The sequence below is a fragment of the Lygodium microphyllum genome, chromosome 15 (genome assembly GCF_053477565.2).
Source record: "Lygodium microphyllum isolate KBCC chromosome 15, Lygodium_microphyllum_v1.1.10, whole genome shotgun sequence".
Lineage (NCBI taxonomy): Eukaryota > Viridiplantae > Streptophyta > Polypodiopsida > Schizaeales > Lygodiaceae > Lygodium > Lygodium microphyllum.
In genome coordinates, this window is record NC_141149.1 from 50568195 (window position 1) to 50591381 (window position 23187).

Consider the following 23187-nt stretch of genomic DNA (forward strand, 5'->3'; position numbering starts at 1 on the left):
GAAATAATTCACAACTGATCAATGGCAATGGAAGCCAAGGGATAGGGATGGCCAACCCTCACGGGAGAGGGAACATGGTGCCGAATGTGCCTTTATTGCCAGCTCCGCCTAGTGTGACTATGCTTATGGTTGGTCAGATGCCTCCAAATATGGGAGGCCAAGCAGTGAACCCTAACGTCATTCCTATGGGTCAGCGACCAATGCAACCAATGCCTAATCAAATTGTGTGGCCAAGGGACCGACAGGTAGACGATTAGGGCTATGAGTCGAGTTTGTCAAATGTCCTTAGTGAAGTCAAGCACATGATGAAGCACTACATAGATATGATCTCTGAAAAATATTGGCAAATAGTCGTTGATGTTAATTTCTCAAAGAAACAATAGAATCTGATAGGTAATCGACGCCCCAAAGAGGGTGCACCCTCTAGATTCAACTGCAAATGGTGTGGTGGGCAACATTATCCATATAATTGCCCAAATGTCAAGTGCGATATTTGTGGGAAGTTCAGCCACTTCGCAGCTACCTGTTGGAGCAAGATCAGTTCCCTCCAGCAAGGCAGTAACAAGAGGAAAAAAAATAGAGAAGGCAACAAAGATAATAAAAAACATGTCGATGAAAACCCTAGGCATGCTGATAAAGGAACGCAAGTTCGAAATCCTGACAAGGAAGGAGGACCTTTGAAGCTCGTAGAGAGTGAGGCTGATGCCAAGAGAGATAAAGAGGTATCGAGAAAGAAGGTGAGAGTAAAAAAAGAGGCAATAAAGTAGGTGCAATGTCCTAAAGAGTGGATGGTTTGGAGCAAGAAGCGAGCTTTAGGGAATTATCACGCATTTGATTTAGCTAGCTCCCTTGCAATGTTAAACCAGACATGAATCTCTTGCAGCTAATCAAGTTGTCGCTAGGATTACGTAAAGAATTTAAAAATATTTTGCATACGGGTTATATCGTAGAACCCTTGGGAATAGCATGGGTAGGGGATGGGTGATTTGAACATGCCGAAAAGCACTACCCAAGGGTTGCAGCCTATGTTGATGGGATTCGAGTGGATATTATTATCATCAACACAGAATCCTCGATTAATATTATGAGTTCTAAATTGATGGAGAGGTTGGGTCTTGTGATTCAGAAAGATGCCTTCACAATCCTTAGAATGGCTGACGATAGTCTGAGAGAGCTGGAGGGCTGCATTACTAAAGTCCATGTGAGATTTGTTGCCAACATAGAATGCATGTTGGACTTTAGGGTAATCCGATTTGCAGAGCGTCCCAGTTACCAAGTATTTCTTGGTTGACCTTGGATTTTACAAGTAGACTGTGAAGTAGATATACTCGCTGGTAGATTGATATTTGGCAGAGGTTCTAGATGTGTGGTAGTCGATGCATATCCTAAATCACCTCAAAGTGAGCGAGCTCCCATGTGTTCCACAAAGTTAGAGACAATGGAAGATGTGTTTTCAAGTGAGACAGCATCGACTAACAAATCCAAATAGGGATCGACCATAGAAGACATCTATCAAGTAACGCTGAATGAGCCATTAGAAGCTCAAGGTAGAATAAGGCACGCACTTGTTATCAAGATAAACCTTGGTATGCCAGACGATGAGTGGCCAATAAAGCTAGGGTCCATGCTTTGTGCAGAGGAACAAGAGGATTATGTTACTCTGATCCAAGAATTCCGCAATATTTTTGCTTGGAGTTACGATGAACTTAGAGGCATTTCTCCCAGCCTTGCTGTCCATACAATTCCATTGAAGGAAAGAAGGCATCCTGTGCATTAGAAAGTTAGATGTATGCCATTTGAGTTGCAAGATGGGATGTTCGAGGAGTTATAGAAATTATGAAACGTGGGTTTGATCTTCCCTGTGCAGCACACTAAATGGTGTTCACAAGTTGTGATCAGGAAGAAGAAAATTAATCAAATCTGACTATGTGTGGACTTTCGAGAGTTGAACAAGCAAAGAGTTAAGGATTACTACCCATTGCCCTTTATCGACCAGATTCTGGATCAATTGGGAGATAGGGAGATCTATTTATTCATGGACTATTTTGCAAGCTATAATTAGATGGCGATTGCAAAAGAGGATAAGCTCAAAATGACATTCATAACAGTCTTTGGGACTTGTGCGTATCATGTGATTGCATTTGGTCTGTGCAATGAGTCTGGTTCTTAGCAACAAACTGCCGATATAAGACCTTTGGTGACATTTCCCCTGAGGAGATGAAGGTATTTATTGACTATTTAGGGGCAAACACCATGACAGAAAGGCAGTTGATTATTTTACAAAAATGTTATGAGCGATGCAAATAGTTTTGCATAGCTCTCAACCCAAGGAACTGCATTTTTGGCGTACCCTATGGGCTCCTACTGAACCATGTAGTTAGCTCGGTAGGGATTGCAACGGATCCTGAAAATATCAAAGCTATAGTTGCCATGAGTCTGCCATGCATCCCCAAAGAAGTCCACAAATTTCTGTTATCAATTGGATATTATCGACGATTGATAAACGCTTTGGCATAAATAATGTTGCCATTGACAAATTTGTTATCCTTCAATTGTTTGTTTATGTGGAGTGACCCTTGTAAGGTGGCTTTTGAGGATGTAAAGCAGGAACTCGCAAGAGCACCTATGTTGAGAGTACCGAAGAGGGGCAAAATTTTTTATATCTTTTCAGCAGCTATCATGCGTATCATTAGTTGTTTAGCGTAGATATGAGAAGGGAAGTGGTATCACCCAATTGCTTTTTCCAGTTGGAAGCTGTGTGTATCCAAAATTAATTATACTTATATGGAAAATTTTTGCCTTGTGATGGTCTTTGCACCTAAAAAGTTCAGGCACTACATCCTTTATGAGAAGGTTGTCCTTTATACGAAGGCGGAAGGGCTATGACTGCTAATGAATAAGCTACAACCGCCCGACCATTTGGCAAAGTGGTTAATCACATTGCAAGAGTTTGACTATGAGGTTAAGAGCAAGCCACCCAGGTTGTAGGGTATCGTAGAGTGCCTTGTGGACTTTGGGGAGCCAAAGAAAGCTGTGGTTGAAGGCAGTGACTGGGACTCATTGTTCAGGGTTGACACAATATCTATTCCCTCTTGATATACAGCAATAACACATTATTTGTTGATGGGAGAGATTGGAGCTAGTCTATCGAACTCAAAAAAGTAAAAGATCAAGCAGCAGACTTTAATATTCACAGTAATCATAGCCACCTTGTACGGCAAAGGGCGGATGATATCTACCGCCGATGCATAATGCCTAACAAGGTCCCTTTCATCTTAGAAGAGTGCCATGAATTTGCTTGTGGAGTTCATTTTGCTAGGCGGCTAACTATGCAAAAAGCCTTTAAGGCGGGATATTGGGGGCCGGCCATCTTCTAGGACGCATTCGAGTATGTTAAAAGATGTGACATCTACCAACAACATGATAGCCGAGAGAATAGGAAGCGACCAGTCACTCCTATTATGGCGATCCTTCCGTTTGAGAAGTGGGGTATCAACTTTGTGGGTCCTATTACTCCATCGTCCACTACACAGAAAAGATATATTATCGTAGCGACTAATTATTTTATTAAGTGGTTGGAAGCACTTGCAACACGGAAAGACGATGCAAAGGAAACCACCAATTATCTATTAGAGAAAATAGTATGTCGATTTTGTCCACCAAAAGTAGTATCGGACCAGGGGATGCATTTTCTGAACAACGTGATAAAAAGCTTGATTGAGGCTTGGCACATCAAGTACAATAAAACAACCCCCTACACCCCTCAAAGTTGTGGTTTCCGAATCTAGGGTCTCTTGGGACCTACTTGTTAGTTGATGTCCTTTCAAGAGATCCATCAAGCCAAACTTCAAAAACATGAGAAAGCCGAGAGGGCTAGACGGAGAGCCAAAATCAATAGGTATTATTCTCCTAAAAGGAGTAGTCCAACAGTTGGGTCTTAGTAACCTTAGCCTGCATCAAAGTCTGTCAAGAGATGGAGGTTCTAGTACTTCCCCCCTCTCGATTAATCTGCCCATTTCGAGTGGTATGACAGCTTTTCCTCTCCCGATTCCATTAGCAAATCCGATCATTGCCATGGCGCAACCTATTGCAATCCCTACAGGAACAACAGATTTGACAGCCTTAGGTTTCCCCTACCTATTTTTAATGGGTTAGGATGATGTTCTTCAACATGACCCTAAAGGGAAGGGCAGCTATATGGTATCACGGCTTTAAGGTCGAAACCATAACCACCGTGGACTTATTTTATAAAGCCTTCCGAAGGGAGTTCGCCCCTTAGAGGGGTGGCCAATATTGGTTGCGCCTGTTGAATTTGACATGCCAAGAACCGCATGAAGATATACGAGCATATGCCAAGAAGATCAAAGAGGTTTTCTGTAAATTGGATGCCTCTATCCCTATCCCACCTGCTGCCCAGTTACAATACTTCTTGCATGGTCTTGATTTTAACATCCAAGTGCAGCTAAGTAGTGTCACCTTGGCGGATATAGACATTGCCATTAGACGAGTGTAAGCAATAGAATCTTGACTGCAAGCGACCTATGCTTCTCGAACTAATTCCAATATGGATCTAGCATGAGGAGATAATTCACAACTGATCAATGGCAATGAAAGCCAAGGGATAGGGATGGCCAACCCTAACGGGAGAGGGAACATGGTGCCGAATGTGCCTTTATTGCCAGCTCCGCCTAGTGTGACTATGCTTATGGTTGGTCAGATGCCTCCAAATATGGGAGGCCAAGCAGTGAACCCTAATGTCGTTCCTGTGGGTCAGCGACCAATGCAACCAATGCCTAATCAAATTGTGTGGCCAAGGGACCGACAGGTACACGATCAAGGCTATGAGTCGAGTTTGTCAAATGTCCTTAGTGAAGTCAAGCACATGATGAAGCACTACATAGGTATGATCTCTAAACAATATCCGCAAATAGTCGTTGATGTTAATTTCTTAAAGAAACAATAGAATCTGATAGGTAATTGACGCCCCAAAGAGGGTGCACCCTTTAGATTCAACTGCAAATGGTGTGGTGGGCAACATTATCCATGTAATTGCTCAAATGTCAAGTGCGATATTTGTGGAAAGTTCAGCCACTTCACAGCTACCTGTTGGAGCAAGATCAGTTCTCTCTAGCAAGGCAGTAATAAGAGGAAAAAAATAAAGAGGGCGACAAAGATAATAAAAAACTTGTCAATGAAAACCCTAGGCAGGATGATAAAGGAACCCAAGTTCGAAATCCTGACGAGGAAGGGGGACCTATAAAGCCCATAGAGAGTGAGGCTGATGCCAAGAGAGATAAAGAGGTGTCGAGAAAGAAGGTGAGAGTTAAAAAAGAGGCAGTAAAGTAGGTGCAGCGTCCTCAAGAGTGGATGGTTTGGTGCGAGAAGTGAGCTTTAGGGAATTATCACGCATTTGATTTAGCTAGCTCCCTTTGCAATGTTAAACCAGACGTGAATCTCTTGTAGCTAATTAAGTTATCGCTAGGAGTATGCAAAGAATTTAAAAATATTTTGCGTATGGGTTATATCATAGAACCCTTGGGAATAGCATGCGTAGGGGATGACTAGTTTGAACATGCCGAAAAGCACTGTCCAAGGGTTGCAGCCTATGTTGATGGAATTCGAGTGGATAATACTATCGTCAACATAGGATCCTTGATTAATATTATGAGTTATGAATTGATGGAGAGGTTGGGTCTTGCGATTCAGAAAGATACCTCCACAATCCTTAGAATGGATGACGATAGTCTGAGACAGGTGGAGGGCTGCATTACTAAATTCCATGTGAGAGTTGTTGCCAACATAGAATGCATGTTGGACTTTAGGGTAATCCGATTTGCAGAGCATCCCAGTTACCAAGTATTGCTTGGTTGACCTTAGATTTTGCAAGCAGACTATCAAGTAGATATACCCGCTGGTAGATTGATATTTGGTAGAGGTTCTAGATGTGTGGTTGTCGATGCATATCCTAAATCACCTCAAAGTGAGCGAGCTCCCATGTGTTCCACAGAGTTAGAGACAATGGAAGATGTGTTTGCAAGTGAGACGGCATCCACTAACAAATCCAAAGAGGGATCGACCACAGAAGACGTCTATAAAGTAATGCTGAATGAGCCATTAGAAGCTCAAGATAGAATAAGGGACGCAAATGTTATCAAGCTAAACCTTGGTATGCCAGACGATGAGCGGCCAATAAAGCTAGGGTCCATGCTTAGTGCGGAGGAACAAAAGGATTATGTCACTCTGATCCAAGACTTCCGCGATATTTTCACTTGGAGTTACGATGAACTTAGGGGCATTTTTCCTAGCCTTGCTGTCCGTACAATTCCGTTGAAGGAAAGAAGGCGTCCTGTACATTAGAAAGTCAAATGTATACCATTTGAGTTGCAAGATGGGCTGTTTGAGGAGTTATAGAAATTATGAAAAGTGGGTTTGATCTTCCCTGTGCAGCACACTAAATGGTGTTCACAAGTTGTGATCAAGAAGAAGAAAAATAATCAAATCTGACTATGTGTGGACTTTCGAGAGTTGAACAAGCAAAGAGTTAAGGATTACTACCCATTGCCCTTTATCGACCAGATTCTGGATCAATTGGTAGATAGGGAGATATATTTATTTATGGACTACTTTGCAAGCTATAATTAGATGGCGATTGCAAAAGAGGATAAGCTCAAAACGACATTCATAACAGTCTTTGGGAGCTGTGCGTATCATGTGATGGCATTTGGTCTATGCAATGAGTCTGGTTCTTGGCAAGAAATTGCTGATATAAGACCTTTGGTGATATTTCCCTTGAGGAGATGAAGGTATTTATTGACTATTTAGGGCAACCACTATGACAGAAAGGCAGTTTATTATTTTACAAAAATGTTTTGAGCGATGCAGACAATTTTGCATGGCTCTCAATCTGAGGAACTGCATTTTTGGTGTACCTTAGGGGCTCCTACTGGACCATGTAGTTAGCTCGCTAGGGATTGCAATGGATCCTGAAAAGATCAAAGCCATAGTCACCATGAGTCTGTCACGCACCCCCAAATAAGTCCACAGCTTTCTGTCATCATCATTAATTGGATATTATCGACGATTCATAAACGCTTTGGCAGAAAGAACGTTGCCATTGACAAAACTGTTATCCTTCAACTATTTGTTTATGTGGAGTGACCCTTGTAAGGTGGCTTTTGAGGATCTAAAGCAAAAACTCGCAAGAGCACTTGTGTTGAAAGCACCGAAGAGGGGCAAAAGTTTTTATATCTTTTCAGCAGTTACCATGCATAGCATTAGTTATTTAGCGTAGATATAAGAAAAGAAGTGGTATCACCCAATTATTTTTTCCAATTGGAAGCTGGGTGTATCTGAATTTAATTATACTTATATGGAAAAAAATTTCCTTGTGATGGTCTTTGCGTGTAAAATGTTGAAGCACTACATCCTTTATGAGAAGGTTGTCCTTTATACGAAGGCAGAAGGGCTACGACTGCTAATGAATAAGCTACAACCGCCCGACCGTTTGGCAAAGTGGTTAATCACTTTGCAGGAGTTTGACTATGACATGAAGAGCAAGCCACCCAGGTTGTAGGGTATCGTAGAGTGCCTTGTGGACTTTGGGGAGCCAAAGAAAGCTGTGGTTGAAGGCAATGACTGGGACTCATTGTTTAGTGTTGACACAGTATCTATTTCCTCTTGGTATGCATCGATAATGCATTATTTGTCGACGAGAGAGATTGGAGCTAGTCTATCGAAGTCAAAAAAGTAAAAGATCAAGCAGTTGGCTTTAATATTCACAGTAATCATAGCCACCTTGTACGGCAAAGGGCAGATGATATCTACCGCCGATGCATAATGCCTAACGAGGTCCCTTTCATCTTAGAAGAGTGCCATGACTTTGCTTGTGCAGGTCATTTTGCTGGGCGGCTAACTATGAAAAAAGCCTTGAAGGTAGGATATTGCTGGCCGGGTATCTTCTAGGACGCATTCGAGTATGTTAAAAGATGCGACATCTACCAACAACATGATACCCAAGAGAATAGGAAGCAACCATTCACTCCTATTATGGCGATCCTTCCGTTTGAGAAGTGGGGGATCAACTTTGTGGGCCCTATTACTCCATCGTCCACTACACAGAAAATATATATTATCGTAGCAACTAATTATTTTACTAAGTGGTTGGAAGCACTTGCAACACAGAAAGATGATGCAAAGGAAACCACCAATTTCCTATTAGAGCAAATAGTATGTTGATTTGGTCTGCCAAAAGAAATAGTATCGGACCAGGGGATGCATTTTTTGAAAAACGTAATAAAAAGCCTAACTGAGGCTTGGCACATCAAGCACAATAAAACAATCATCTATATCCCACAAGATAATGGGCACGTTGAGAATACCAACAAGCAACTTGTGGGCATTCTGTCTAAGGTAGTATTGGAAACGACATTTAAACGAGCTACTAATTGTCACACCCTATTCAAGGTAGTATATGGAGAGGAGTGTGTCCTACCTCTAGAGATCGAGTTGCCGACGATAAGATTCGTGATCAATCATTCTTTAAGTGATGGGGATGCCCTCTTAGAGTGCTTTACGACTCTGGCACACCTCGATGAGATTAAATTGCAAAGCTTGCTACATCAAGTTGTGACCAAGTGTCCTTCATGACCTAAAAGCAAAGAAATACACTTTTAAGAAAGGACAGCTAATGTTGTAGTATGATGCCTGTAGAGAATTATTTCCAAGAAAGGTGGAGCCCAAATGGGACGGTCCTTATAGGATTGTCAAGATTGGGAAGAATAAATCCACAGCATTATTGGCAGATCTTAAGGGTGTGGAGTTTAAGAATAAGGTTAATCTTAATAATATTAAACCTTATTATTTTTTACTGCACTAATGGCATAAGTTCATTGCAAGTCTATGTGCAATTGATCAAACATCTGCAAACAAGGAAACAACGATAGAGGTTGATGGGTCGGTTGATCCCTTATTTGGAGCACCCATACTTAGAGCAGCGATATCATCATGCAAAGCTCATCTGGTGGAGTACAGGCTATAAAGTGACTGAGCAAGACAATGGGACATTTGTTTGAGAGATTAAGGTCTTCTTTCATCACTGTTTGCAGATTTTGACGAGTGTCCCTGTAGTCTTTAATGATGAGGGTGGGATGGAGCCTAAAGTTCATCCTTTGAACATGCGGAACTTTGATTATCATAACTACGAGTAGAGGATGGCACGCTGTATAAACCCAATTTGGACGTACACAATGTACTTTGATGGGGAGTCCATGGGTCCTACCAAGAAAGGGAGCATAGAGGTCGTGATTCAAGATCCCTGACGTAGAGTTGTCATGAAGTTAGTTGTTTTTCTCGGGTCTGGATTTACCAACAACATGGCAAAGAACAAAGCTTTTATTATGGGCTTGAATATTGGTAAGAAGGGTGGTGTTCATCAGTTGTTAGTAAAGGGGGACTCTTAGTTGGTTTTAAACCAACTCAATAGGACTTACACCATGAGAAATCCCATCCTCTCTATGTACCATTGTAGTACTGCCATGGCCCTGCTCAATGAATTTCACAGAGTGTCTTTTCAGTTGGTTCCATGTAATTGGAACCAATTTGCAGATTCATTGGTGAATTTTGCTTATGAAGAAGTCCTTTTATTCAATTGTGGTCCTAGTTCAAAAAAATCCATTGACGATGACATGGGACCCGGTCGACTGTGGGGTGTTCTATCAGAACATGCTCTATACGGCATGTGGTGGTTGATTTGGGTGATGCAGAGGGTGGCCGAGACTCATATACCTTTATTATCTTGGACCCATCGATTGATTAGAAGACATATAATGCGTACACCTCTTGCGATTTATGCAAGAGGGATGGGTCATAATTTCATGCATTTAGTTTAGGGCTTGTGCCCTTGATTTTCCTCGGATGGTGGGCATTGTTGTCTATCAGGGTTATTCTTAGGGGGATATGCGTTATAATGTATGATTTATTTAGGCCAAGAGGGCCAATTTTATTTGCAGTGAAATGCATCATTTATTAAGGCCAAGAGGGACAATTAATCTGTCTGGTGTGGGTGCATTTAATGATTTTTTGTTTTAGTGTTGTGCTTGATAGATTCTGTGGATCGTGAGGTAGCCATTGGGATGACAATGCTTCTTGTGGCCCATCCAGGTGGTATTCATCCTTTATGAGTACCTTAAAACCATATTGGGGAATATGGGGATTTCCCATAAGTTTGGGACACATGGTCAAATTTTTGAATTTGTCATAACTTGAACACTATAACTCCAAATCGAGCACTCTATATCTCAATAGATTGCATTTTTCAAATGCTTTTCAATGATAGGTCACTCCATATGCTTTTGAGAAACTTATGGGCATATTATTCGGGTGCCACCTTTTTAGTATTCAAAAAATGGGAATTGGGAGATTCCCAAACTCACTAATATTGTGTTCCTTGCTCTTTGTATGTCTGAGTACTTGTGGGGGATCTTTTTCTTTGTTGGGGGACCGGCAATTTAGGCATGAAGTCCTAGGTTTAGGTTTAGTATATCTGACGGTGGTCTGAGTAGTTGTGACCTCATGTCAAAGCATTGTTAGGCACTAAAAGACTTATCTCTGAAGGTAGTCGTAAAGACCCTATTCTGCTAGCCTACTAGGCAGTCGTTCTAGGAGTTCCTATTAGTTGTGAGCCAAATGGATAAGCCTGCCAGAGAAAAAGAATTAATCTATAGAAGAAAAGTCCTGAATATCAGAAAGGAAAAAAAACAACCTATGTATAGAGGTGTGTAAAAATGGGTTCTAACCCCTCCAAACAGAAAAGAAAAGACAGAAAAATTTTTGAGCAGTTGGCCATTGCCTTGAGAAGGCTTAGTAGGCTCCTGGGAACGAGTCAAACCCGAGGCCGATGCCTTGTCTTCCTAGGCGTGGCATCTACCTGGAAAAAGAATGTGAAGGTTGGAGCGAAAATAAAAGTGAGCGAAAGATTGAACAAGAAAAATGAATAGTGTCGCCTTGCAAGGGTTTGGTAGGCTCTTCGGTACCGAAACTAGACCTGAGGCCGATGCCCTATTCTCCTTTGGTCACTACACTCAACTCCCTCCTTTTTACACACCCGCATATTTAATAAATAAAAATGTTACATGGAAAATGTGATAAGAAAAATTCTCTTTTGATCTGGCTTTAGGAGACCTCGCCTAGGAGGACCTCCTGGTTGTATTGTCCTGAGTTAAGTAGGTAGTTCATACCACCACTTAGGCCGACCTTTTGGATAGTTCTTTGTAGCTTGGCCGTGTTGGAGCAGCTTGTTAGCGACTAGCTTTAGACTTCTTGATTGATCATGCTAGGCCTACTCCTCATGGACTTCATGCCTCGATTTTGCTGAGGGGGTAGGGTGAGCGTTGTGCTGTGTTTTAATGCATATCTATTTTGTATTAGCTTAATGCTTCCTTTGGTTGTCTTTGTGCTGATCTCTTTGTGGGATTCGGCGTGATGAGTCACCCTATCCCATCGTTGCCAATGAGAGCTGGATTTTGAAGCCCGAAAAGTGCCAAAAATTTGCCAAAAAGCTCAAGGTTTAAGAGGAAATTGGATCCCGCTGAAGGCGCCACAGTTGCAGACAGGTCGATTTTAAGTGACAAGTCGAAGATGGCGGGCTCAAAAAGCACTCGTGAGATACCCCCTATTAGTGGCGGACTTTTCATAATTCTTATATTATTTGGAATGGACCCCAGTCACATCTAGGATGTGCGGGGCATTGATCCAGATGTGCATAATTTTTTAGAGCTCAGTTTGGACGCTGTCAAAGGATTCGTGAAAACAATATCGCATCCACAGAGGATTTTGAATAATTCCAGGATAGAAGACCAATCAAGTGAATGTTGTGTATATGGTATTTGTACAATTCATCTTATGAGATAATTGACAGCTGCAATTGAGGCTCATGGACGAATACAGAAACTGGATACATAGTTCAAAAGCTCCGTTCAAAAGCTCCTAGTTCACTCAAGAAGCCATGATATTAACATCACAGAAATGCAGCAAAGAACACTAAAAAAATCAGTAGCAGTTTTAACTTTGTTGAACTTAGCAAATTCTAGCTCACTGGCACGTTCATTGTAGCTATCACTGTCACTACCACTATTGCTATCAATGCTGTAGTTGCCACTGTCACTATCACCGTATTCACTCCACTTTCAAGGTAAGCAATGATAAAGCATAGATATTGCACAAATTCTACAGTTATCTCTTTACACCACTCTCTAGGAATTCTTTATTCAAGATTTCAATGAATTTTATGACAACATTAAGTTCACAATGTCCCATGAAGCTTCAACCAACTCCAGGAACATTTCAGTAAACTCTGTTTCCTGGTTGGTTGCTCTACCAATTGGAGTTCCATAAAAATCAAATAGCAAATCTTGCAGTCCTGGCCACAACATGCAGACGCAACCTGGACCAGAATAACTCTGTCCGGAATCACCCCTTCAATGTTCATTTGCTGAAAAAGCTAGAGGCATCATCAAACTCTTCAATTTGAGCACATACACCGATCATCATAGCCCAAGTAAAGACGTTCCGTTCACGCATATCCACAAAAACGAACCTGGCATCCTCCACAGCCCCTCAACTTCCATACATGTGAATGAGGAGGTTAGACAGATATACGTCCCCGCTGAAAAGAAACCAGGGCCTAGTGGACTGAAAGGGACAATTCCAATTCCCAACTCTCTGCAAGTTGGTATAATCTCTCTCTCTCTGCATCACGAGTCCACAAAGACCACTCCAGTTGGACAGCTGTAATTGGATGCACTGCATGTGCACGCCGTATTGTGGAAGCAGAAGCCTCCGAAAGACCTAAGTACTTTACTTTTCCTTCTTCTACCAGCTTCTTCATCTCTCCTATTGTTACTTCAATGGGTACTCTTGTGTCAATTCTATGCACATAGTACAGATCGATACAGTCCACACCCAATCTCTTCAAGCTTGCCTCACAGCAGGCACGAACATATGTGGGATCACCTCTGAATGTTCGCTGTCCATTTTCTATAGTGATTCCAAATTTTGTAGCCAATTGGACTTTGTCTCGTATTCCCTTAAGTGCCTTGCCTAGAAGGATTTCATTGAGATGCGGTCCATAGACATCCGAGGTGTCGAGGAAGGTGACGCCCAGCTCTGTGACTACGTAGTGGATGAGGTCGATCATGTCCTGCTCGGGCTTGGGGGCCCGTACGAGAAGGGCATGCCCATGCAACCGAGCCCCTAGGCAGACACTTCCAGGCCCTGTGACCCGAGCTTGGTACGAGGCACCGCTGGGAGGGAGGTTGCCATATCTCTCTCGCTCGCTCTCGCTCTCTCAGCTTCTCCTTGTCGTCGTCTTCCAAAATCCCTTCGTTCCTCTGTTCTACTACATTTTCAATGTCCTCCTCTCCATGCTGCCTTTAATCAATCCTTCTCATTCCTTCAAGTCCAAGAATACTCTTCAAAACCAGTCGCACTATTGAACTGCAGAGTACTGTATATCATTCACCGTCATTGAAAAAAGCTCCCTTCCCTGTTTTTCTGCATGTTGTTTCTCTTCCTCCTTCCTCTATTTTCTTCATCATTCGTCTATTTTCTTCCTCTGTTCCCGTAATCGTCTCCTTTCGGGCTCTCCTCTGATTAGCCACAGAGTATCTTCCATTTCCCTTCCTTTCCGATTCTCTGTTTAAAAATAGTATTCTTTTTCCCCCCCACACAAAGGCTCTTTCAAAATAGTTCTTGTTTTGCTTTTGTTTTTTCACGCCCCCTTTGTCCATCATATTCTTGATTTTCTTCCAATCAATTCCCAATCCTTTGAGTCCCCATCACTGCAGAAATGGCAGGGATTCCATGCTCAAGGGCAAGCTACACATGAGCCTCATGTTCATCCTTCGGAGCAAAGAACATGGTCAGCACATCCTTCTCTAACATGAGTCCTCCAAAACTTACAACACCACATTCCAACAACAAGTAATGAATCCAAAGTTGGCATTTGTAAGAAAAACAGGTTTGAGGTTTCTAAATTAGAGACTTTATTGAAAATTCACTGGTCTTCTTAAACTCCCTTGTCGATACCATTTGTATCTTCAGCATAAGCAAACAACTTGGGAAGCTCGGAAAAACCATACTCATTGCAGATCTAGAACCCATTCTCCTTCTAATTTGTTTATACCAAATATCAGATTCAATCCCAAACAGCGCTTATCTCTTCTGTAAAATTGAACATGAACCAACTGAAAGCAAAATGTTCAAGCAAAGCAAAGCACAACGTCTACGTCTAAGTATGTACAAAGTAACAAATCACACGCACAACTTTTGGGTGGTTTTCACACCTCAAATGCGCAGCAATACGACATCCACCCCCTCTAATCGTGCGCATCCTCCGGATGGGCCGACTACCCATGATCGTTATCATCAAGATCCACAAACAGATCAATCTCTTCATTATGCATTTCCGGTATCATATCATCTGTTTCTTCCATTGGAATTTCTTCTCATTGCTCTTCTCTTGAAAATTCTTCCAATGCATATTCCTCATAATTTCTTTTCTTGAAAATCTTGAGTCTTTTTCCATCAATAGGCACTCTAAACACTGTCCCATCCAATTCTGTCAGCTCATATGTTGCATTATCAAAGACATGTCTGACTATGTACGGCCCAAACCATCTTTTCACCATCTTTCGAAGTGCAGTATGTTGATTTTCAAGGCTGCTATCAAAGACCAATAACCAATCTCCCTCTTCTATTGCTCTAGGCCGCAAGCGATGCCTGCTGTTAAACCTGTCCTTATTCCTTAGTCTAGCAACCTTCAACCTGTCAATAGCTAGCTGAATATCCTCTGGTCTCCTCTCCAACTGTCGAATCTGAAGAGCTAAGAGCTCCTCTCTCATCAAATCCTCCTACCAAGGTAAAACTGACCAAGTCAAAGCACAAGTCTCAATCGGCATAACAGGTTTCTGACCATACATCAACTCTGCAGGCATATATCCTGTGGTAACACTATGAGTCGTATGATCAACCCATAAAGCAAATGGTAGAAGTCTTGGCCATTCTCCAATCCGTCCTCTGCATGCTTTGGCTAATGCTTTCACTATCGGCGGATGCCCTCTTTCACTCTTCCCATTTCCCTATGGATTATATGCTGTAGTTAGAGCCAACTTGATTCCTAGCTGAGAGAAAAACTCCCTAGCTTCATCTACATCCAATTCACCACGATCCGCAGTGATCTTACCCACACAACCATACCTGCAGAAAATTTCCTCCAATAAGAACTTACACACTGCACTAGTGGTCTTCGTTCTCAAAGATCTACCCTCAACATGATTGGTAAGATCCTCTCTAGCCAAAACAATGTATCTCATCTGCCATAGACCCATAGGCATGGTAACCAAATCAACTACCCACTTATTATGAATGCATAGCGGATAGGTCGGATGAAGCTCATCTCGATGACGCACTACTGAATACATCTGGCAGTCTCTGCAAGTCTCAACAAAGTGAGAAACATCTCTATACATGCCTTTCCACCAATATTTCTCCTTGATTTTCTCATAAGTAGCCCATACTCCTCTATGACCAGCCCAAGGATTCTCATGAAACTCCCTCATCACCTGTAACTGTGTCTCTCTATCGCAGACAACCTGCAAAGGTAATCCGCCTCTTTTCTTCGGATGCTTCCAAAGAAATCCGTCCTTGAGAAAATAACCATAGGCTTTCCTTCTGATCTTCTTGAACTCTTCATCTGTCCATTCATCTCTTTTGCTTAGTGTACTAAGGTACCTGCCAATCTGCAACCAATCTCCAACATAGAGTTCTTCTGTGAAAGCCACAATATCATAGACATGACAAACATGATCAACCATAGTGGCTAAAATTTCTGCATCATCCTCTTCTGCAAGTAGAGTCTCCTCATCATCATATCTGGCTCTAGACAACATATCTGCCACTGGATTATCCTTCCCTGCTATGTGTTTAAATTCCGGATTTAATGACTTGATGTATGCAATCCATCTCAACATAGCTATATCCGGAGTAGAGCAACTCGTGATCATACCAATCAATGGCAAGCAATCTGTCTCTACCACAACTGAAGCTCCAATAAAGTACTCCTTGTCACATTTGAGAGCCGTGACAATCCCCAATAACTCCCTCTTGATTTGCGGATATCTCCTCTGTCTCTCGTTTAGGACTTTCGCCCCAAACCGAATAGCATACCTATTTCCATCTGCATCATCTTGACCCACAGCCCAACCTATGCCAATTGGACTAGTGTCAACTGTCAATACAATAGACCTTCCACAATTATAATCCGCTTTCCTAAGAGTAGGAGCATTCTGCAATAACTTCTTCAATTTCCACATGGCTCTAGTGTGGCTCTCATCCCAATAGAATTTCTGCCCCTTTCGAAGCAGCTGATACAAACAATCTGCTATGTGTGCAAAATGAGGTATCCAAATCAGATAAAACACACAAGCACCAATAAATCTCCGTACCTCTGAAGTGGTAGAACAATACTCTGCAATCTTGCCTATAGCATTCACCTTATCAGGTGAAGGTTTCCTACCATAATATCCACACATATGCCCAACAATGATAACCTCATTCACTCCAAAAACAGATTTTTGCCCTGAAAGTGTCAAGTTCACTTCTTCTAACCTGGCCAAAATCTTCTCACATGCTGAAATATGATCAGCCACAAAGTATCTGCATCCCTGCTCATTTAGACTCTCATTCTTCTCTTCTTCTGCACACCCCGTAATGGGCACATCATCCAAGAAAGGCATAGTAAGCTGAGGTATGTAATCACGAAGGACCTTATGCATGGCATTCATCATATGCGCAACAGAATTAGTGGCACCTTGAGGCAAGGTACACATCCTGGCAAGCCCAATAGGAGTTCTCATGGTGGTTATGTCCCTGCTTTCCAAAGCCAGTTGAAACTGATCATATCCTGAATACAAATCACCTAAAGAATAGATGGCACGTCCAGCAAATGCCTCTGCAAACTCATCCACAACTGGACCTATACCAACATTCCTGATAGTAACTCTGTTCACTGGCTGCATGTCCTAAATAAATCAGAGAGTACCATTCTTCTTTGGAACTGTAAACCACCTGTTTTGAGTATGGTGTAGATGAAGGCTCAAGGATTCCCATCCTGATTTTCTCATTCAATAAATCAATCAGCTTTGGCAAGTGTGCTTTAGGCACTAGAATAGGTCGGAGATTCCATGGGATATGAGGAATAGTAAAAATGACCATAGGAGCAACAATATCAGGATTCACACATCCAATCTCATGCGGAAAAAAAGCAAATCCCTTTCCATGTCGCTCAAGCATATCCTGAAAGCATTGCTTCTCTATGGGTAGCAAGAAATCACCATTTCCAATTTTCAATTCAGCAAGAGTCTCTGCTGAAAACTTATGACCAATATGCTCTGGATTCCTCAAAATTTGCTGTTTAGCAGCCCTCTCTATTTGTTGATCACTGTCAGGTGGAAGCGGTACAGCAACCGGCTTCACCTTCTTATCCACAGTTTTGTATTTCGTGTCAACCCTGGCTTCATTATGCTCTTTTGCATTACACAAATCTTGCTGTAAATCAGCAATTCTGCACACCAATGGCTGAATATTCTCAGCCCTCTGCTCTATGGACTGCACAGGAACTGCCTCAAACTCTGAATGCTGAAATATTTCAGCAGTAAACTTTGTTGGCTGAAAATTTTCAGCCCTCTATCTCTCTGAAAGCTGATCATAACCAGCTGGAAACTCTGTTTGCTGAATTTCTTCAGCACTCAACACTCTTTGCTGAGTTACCTCAGCCTCTGACTCAATCTGTGACATAAAATCTGCAATTTCATGAAACATGTCCAGGGACTGCACTAATACATTACTGTGACAATTCAGCATATCAGTTTTCAGCATATCTCCCATCTCTGTCATCATATTTGCACAAATCACACTGTCATACATCCCATCTATGTACTCATCATCCTCCAAAATTCCTACATTTTTTAAATTGTTCTCCTTCCTGCATATATATTGCCTGGCAGCTCTAGGCAACCCAGAAGTCTTCTGATAACTCATTAAACTGTTTGCTGAAATCCCAACAAAACCGGAGGAGAAAACACCGCTGCCAGGAGGCGAGAACTCCAATCTCCTCTCCTCTATACCACTGTCGTCTCGCGAAACGGCGGTACCTAATGAAAACCCGAATCCCTCACAGTGGGCAAGGGTGCATCTCTGAGAGTATCCCTGTTTCTAACATGGTTCACACATACAGTCATAAACTGAACTGCTCTCATACCATCTTTACTACGAATCCGTGCATAAGCAGATCCATCATCCATGACCTTTATTTCCATGCGCATCTCTGTAATGAATGGCTGACCAAGAATTATGGGATAAGAGCATGAATCCTGCACAAAGAAATGAAAATCCTCCTCTACATCACCAATAGAAACCCTGACACTAGGACAAGCAGCATATAAATCACCTGCAGTGTTATTGGCGGCTCTCATACGCCACCCATGCTCTACATCCATAGGCCATCTGTTACTCTCATAAACTCCACGAACTATGAGATTAATCTCTGAACCATGATCCACCAATGCAACATAAGGCACCTGTTTCTCTCCAATCTTTACCATTGTCTCTGTAGTTGCCCTAGCCCAATGGCTCCGCGAAAAGTGACTACGCAGTATCAAAACAGGCTCATCAATTTCAGCATAATGCATAGGCTGAACCCTCTTCTCTACCTGCGGAAAAACAGAAGCATTATCAACCATAACCTCATCCTCATCCTCATCCAACTCCCCAATCAAAACTCCCTGTGTATCAGTGGTAGACAATGCATGCCTTTTCCTCTTCAGGACCTCCTGAAACTGATCCTGAAACTCTCTTTTTGAGATGCCCAAAATCTCAAAAATAGTGAAAGTCACCTCACTGCCAAGTATCTTATCATTAAAGATTTTCTTCATGTCTGTAGATGTCTCAATATCGGACATCAATCTGAATCCTGGCTGCTTTCTCTCTCTAGGATCTTGCCTCTTTTCTCTCTTTTGAGCATCCTCCATCTGTCGATCTGGCCCTGTTCTTGAAGACGGTCCTGTAGTAGGTGGAGTAACAAACTCACCCCCTCTAGTCTTCTTAGCTGCACTTGGATTTTCTTCATCCCTCTTATGCTTCTCCTCAACAAATACATATGCACCATGAGATTTAGCCAAATAAGCATAAATAGAGTACCTGTCAACAAGCGAGTCCCAACCTGTCTCTGATCTGATGCTAGAGCCTGCACTAGTCAAAACAGTTTGCTGAATTTTCCCCTTGTTTGCAGTCTCCATAGCATAAGTCCATAGCACGGACTGAGTCTCTGATCCCTTCTCAATCTGTACTCCATATGCAGAAGCATCACCTCTAGCTGTCACATAAGAAGTACGCGCAGCCATGTCATCCACTAACTTCTTCATTCCACCTTTACCAAAGTTGGTAGCAAGTGGAGCTCCTATCTCAGTCAACCAAATCTTACCATCTTGCCCCCAATATACCAAATTCTTCCTCCTTGCATCTTAAAAAGACTCACAATCCCTGCAATGCTGATGGTCCGTACTATCGCACCAAATACATCTCCGATCTCTCCTAGGTGCACTAGGAGCACTCCTAGGTGCAGTAGGAGCGCTAGAAGAAGCAGTAGGCGCAGTCGAAGCAAACTGCTCCTTCAACTTTCCCACCAACTCCGCTTTGACTGACTCCAGTGTCAAATCTGTGATGCCTTTGATTATGTCATCAAGAGAGGTAGGCACCGATGGAACGGATGGTTTTGGAGCAGAAGGCGTAGGCATCGGTCGTGGAACAGGAGGAATAGGTGGAGTGGCAACAGTAGGCACTAGCATAGGCCAAGAAACTGGCTGAGGAGGAGAAGAAATAACAGGGATAGAAGTAGGCATAGGAGCTGATGATGGTGTAGGTGTCATGGAACCATTCTGTAGGCGAGTCTTCCATATCCTCCTCTTGGTCAAAGTCGAGACTGCATCCTGAGCATCCTGCCAATCAGTTTTAAGACCCATAGGCTTTGTGCGATCTTCAAGAAGCTCACCCAATTCTTCTTGAAGAGCAGGATCTGCAACTTGCAAGAAAAGCTCAACTTTTTCAACATCCAATGCTCTTTGTTCAATGGCATCAAGCTGACTATACCTCTCTTCGAATTCTCGAATCAACTTCGAAGCAGTGAGACCTTTGTTTGGCATGTAGACCCACTCTCGGAATGACCGCCGAGTAGCCATACCAAAGTCCTCAAGGAAGTATTCTTCTTTCAAGGCCTTCTTAAAATGTTGCCAATGTGTATTTTGAATAAAAAGATCAGTCACTTTTGTCCTCAAAGCAGGTGTGACACGACGAAGGTAGTACTTACTCATAAGTCCAGCAGGAACTCCAAAAAACCCCATCTTGATCTCATATGTCTTCAAATATGCTGAAACATTACGTCCGTCAAATAGCTTCTTCTCATTTTCAACTGCTTCAATAGCCTTAGTCGCGCTGTTTGCATTCTCCTGCTCCGAATAGAGTTGCCTTTGCTGGGACAACTGCTGTTGATGCAATTGTTGCTGCTGCTGCATATACAATTGTGTTTGCTAATTTTGGAGCTGCATATACATGGACATATTCTGCAAAATCTGTTTTAGATCCTCTATTGAAGTACTTGACGCAGCAGTCATTGATGGAGCTGAAGTAGACGCAGCTAGAGTTGTAGAAGAAGCTGAAATAGAGGCTGAAGTATCTCCCATCCTGAAATTTTTGCGACGCTTTCACGTCGGGTTCACCAAAGATGTCAAAGGATTCGTGAAAACAATATCGCATCCACAGAGGATTTTGAATAATTCCAGGATAGAAGACCAATCAAGTGAATGTTGTGTATATGGTATTTGTACAATTCATCTTATGAGATAATTGACAGCTGCAATTGAGGCTCATGGACGAATACAGAAACTGGATACATAGTTCATAAGCTCCGTTCAAAAGCTCCTAGTTCACTCAAGAAGCCATGACATTAACATCACAGAAATGCAGCAAAGAACACTACAAAAATCAGTAGCAGTTTTAACTTTGTTGAACTTAGCAAATTCTAGCTCACTGGCACGTTCATTGCAGCTATCATTGTCACTGCCACTATTGCTATCAATGCTGTAGTTGCCACTGTCACTATCACCGTATTCACTCCACTTTCAAGGTAAGCAATGATAAAGCATAGATATTGCACAAATTCTACAGTTATCTCTTTACACCACTCTCTAGGAATTCTTTATTCAAGATTTCAATGAATTTTATGACAACATTAAGTTCACAATGTCCCATGAAGCTTCAACTAACTCCTGGAACATTTCAGTAAACTCTGTTTCCTGGTTGGTTGCTCTACCAATTGGAGTTCCATAAAAATCAAATAGCAAATCTTGCAGTCCTGGCCACAGCATGCAGACGCAACCTGGACCAGAATAACTCTGTCTGGAATCACCCCTTCAATGTGCATTTGCTGAAAAAGCTAGAGGCCTCATCAAACTCTTCAGTTTGAGCACATACACCGATCATCATAGCCCAAGTAAAGACGTTCCGTTCACGCATATCCACAAAAACGGACCTGGCATCCTCCACAGCCCCTCAACTTCCATACATCTGAATGAGGAGGTTAGACAGATATACGTCCCCGCTGAAAAGAAACCAGGGCCTAGTGGGCTGAAAGGGACAATTCCAATTCCCAACTCTCTGCAAGTTGGTATAATCTCTCTCTCTCTGCATCACGAGTCCACAAAGACCACTCCAGTTGGACAGCTGTAATTGGATGCACTGCATGTGCACGCCGTATTGTGGAAGCAGAAGCCTCCGAAAGACCTAAGTACTTTACTTTTCCTTCTTCTACCAGCTTCTTCATCTCTCCTATCGTTACTTCAATGGGTACTCTTGTGTCAATTCTATGCACATAGTAGAGATCGATACAGTCCACACCCAATCTCTTCAAGCTTGCCTCACAGCAGGCACGAACATATGTGGGATCACCTCTGAATGTTCGCTGTCCATTTTCTATAGTGATTCCAAATTTTGTAGCCAATTGGACTTTGTCTCGTATTCCCTTAAGTGCCTTGCCTAGAAGGATTTCATTGAGATGCGGTCCATAGACATCCGAGGTGTCGAGGAAGGTGATGCCCAGCTCTGTGACTGCGTAGTGGATGAGGTCGATCATGTCCTGCTCGGGCTTGGGGGCCCGTACGAGAAGGACATGCCCATGCAACCGAGCCCCTAGGCAGACACTTCCAGGCCCTGTGACCCAAGCTTGGTACGAGGCACCGCTGGGAGGGAGGTTGCCATAGCTCTCTCGCTCGCTCTCGCTCTCTCAGCTTCTCCTTGTCGTCGTCTTCCAAAATCCCTTCGTTCCTCTGTTCTACTACATTTTCAATGTCCTCCTCTCCATGCTGCCTTTAATCGATCCTTCTCATTCCTTCAAGTCCAAGAATACTCTTCAAAACCAGTCGCACTATTGAACTACAGAGTACTGTATATCATTCACCGTCATTGAAAAAAGCTCCCTTCCCTATTTTTCTGCGTGTTGTTTCTCTTCCTCCTTCCTCTATTTTCTTCATCATTCGTCTATTTTCTTCCTCTGTTCCCGTAATCATCTCCTTTCGGGCTCTCCTCTGATTAGCCACAGAGTATCTTCCATTTCCCTTCCTTTCTGATTCTCTGTTCAAAAATAGTATTTTTTTCCCCCCCCCACAAAGGCTCTTTCAAAATAGTTATTGTTTTGCTTTTGCTTTTTCACGCCCCCTTTGTCCATCATATTCTTGATTTTCTTCCAATCAATTCCCAATCCTTTGAGTCCCCATCACTGCAGAAATGGCAGGGATTCCATGCTCAAGGGCAAGCTGCACATGAGCCTCATGTTCATCCTTCGGAGCAAAGAACATGGTCAGCACATCCTTCTCTAACATGAGTCCTCCAAAACTTACAACACCACATTCCAACAGCAAGTAATGAATCCAAAGTTGGCATTTGTAAGAAAAACAGGTTTGAGGTTTCCAAATTAGAAACTTTACTGAAAATTCACTGGTCTTCTTAAACTCCCTTGTCGATACCATTTGTATCTTCAGCATAAGCAAACAACTTGGGAAGCTCGGAAAAACCATACTCATTGCA

At 42.5% G+C, this 23187-nt stretch overlaps 2 pseudogenes; both read right to left on the reverse strand.

Annotated features, from left to right (window-relative positions):
* Window positions 1-11987: 11987 nt before the first annotated feature.
* On the reverse strand, window positions 11988-13251 carry LOC148024506 (IN2-2 protein pseudogene; annotated as a pseudogene).
* Window positions 13252-21032: 7781 nt separating this feature from the next.
* LOC148024507 (putative aldo-keto reductase 3) lies at window positions 21033-22982 on the reverse strand (annotated as a pseudogene).
* Between the last annotated feature and the right edge of the window lie 205 nt (window positions 22983-23187).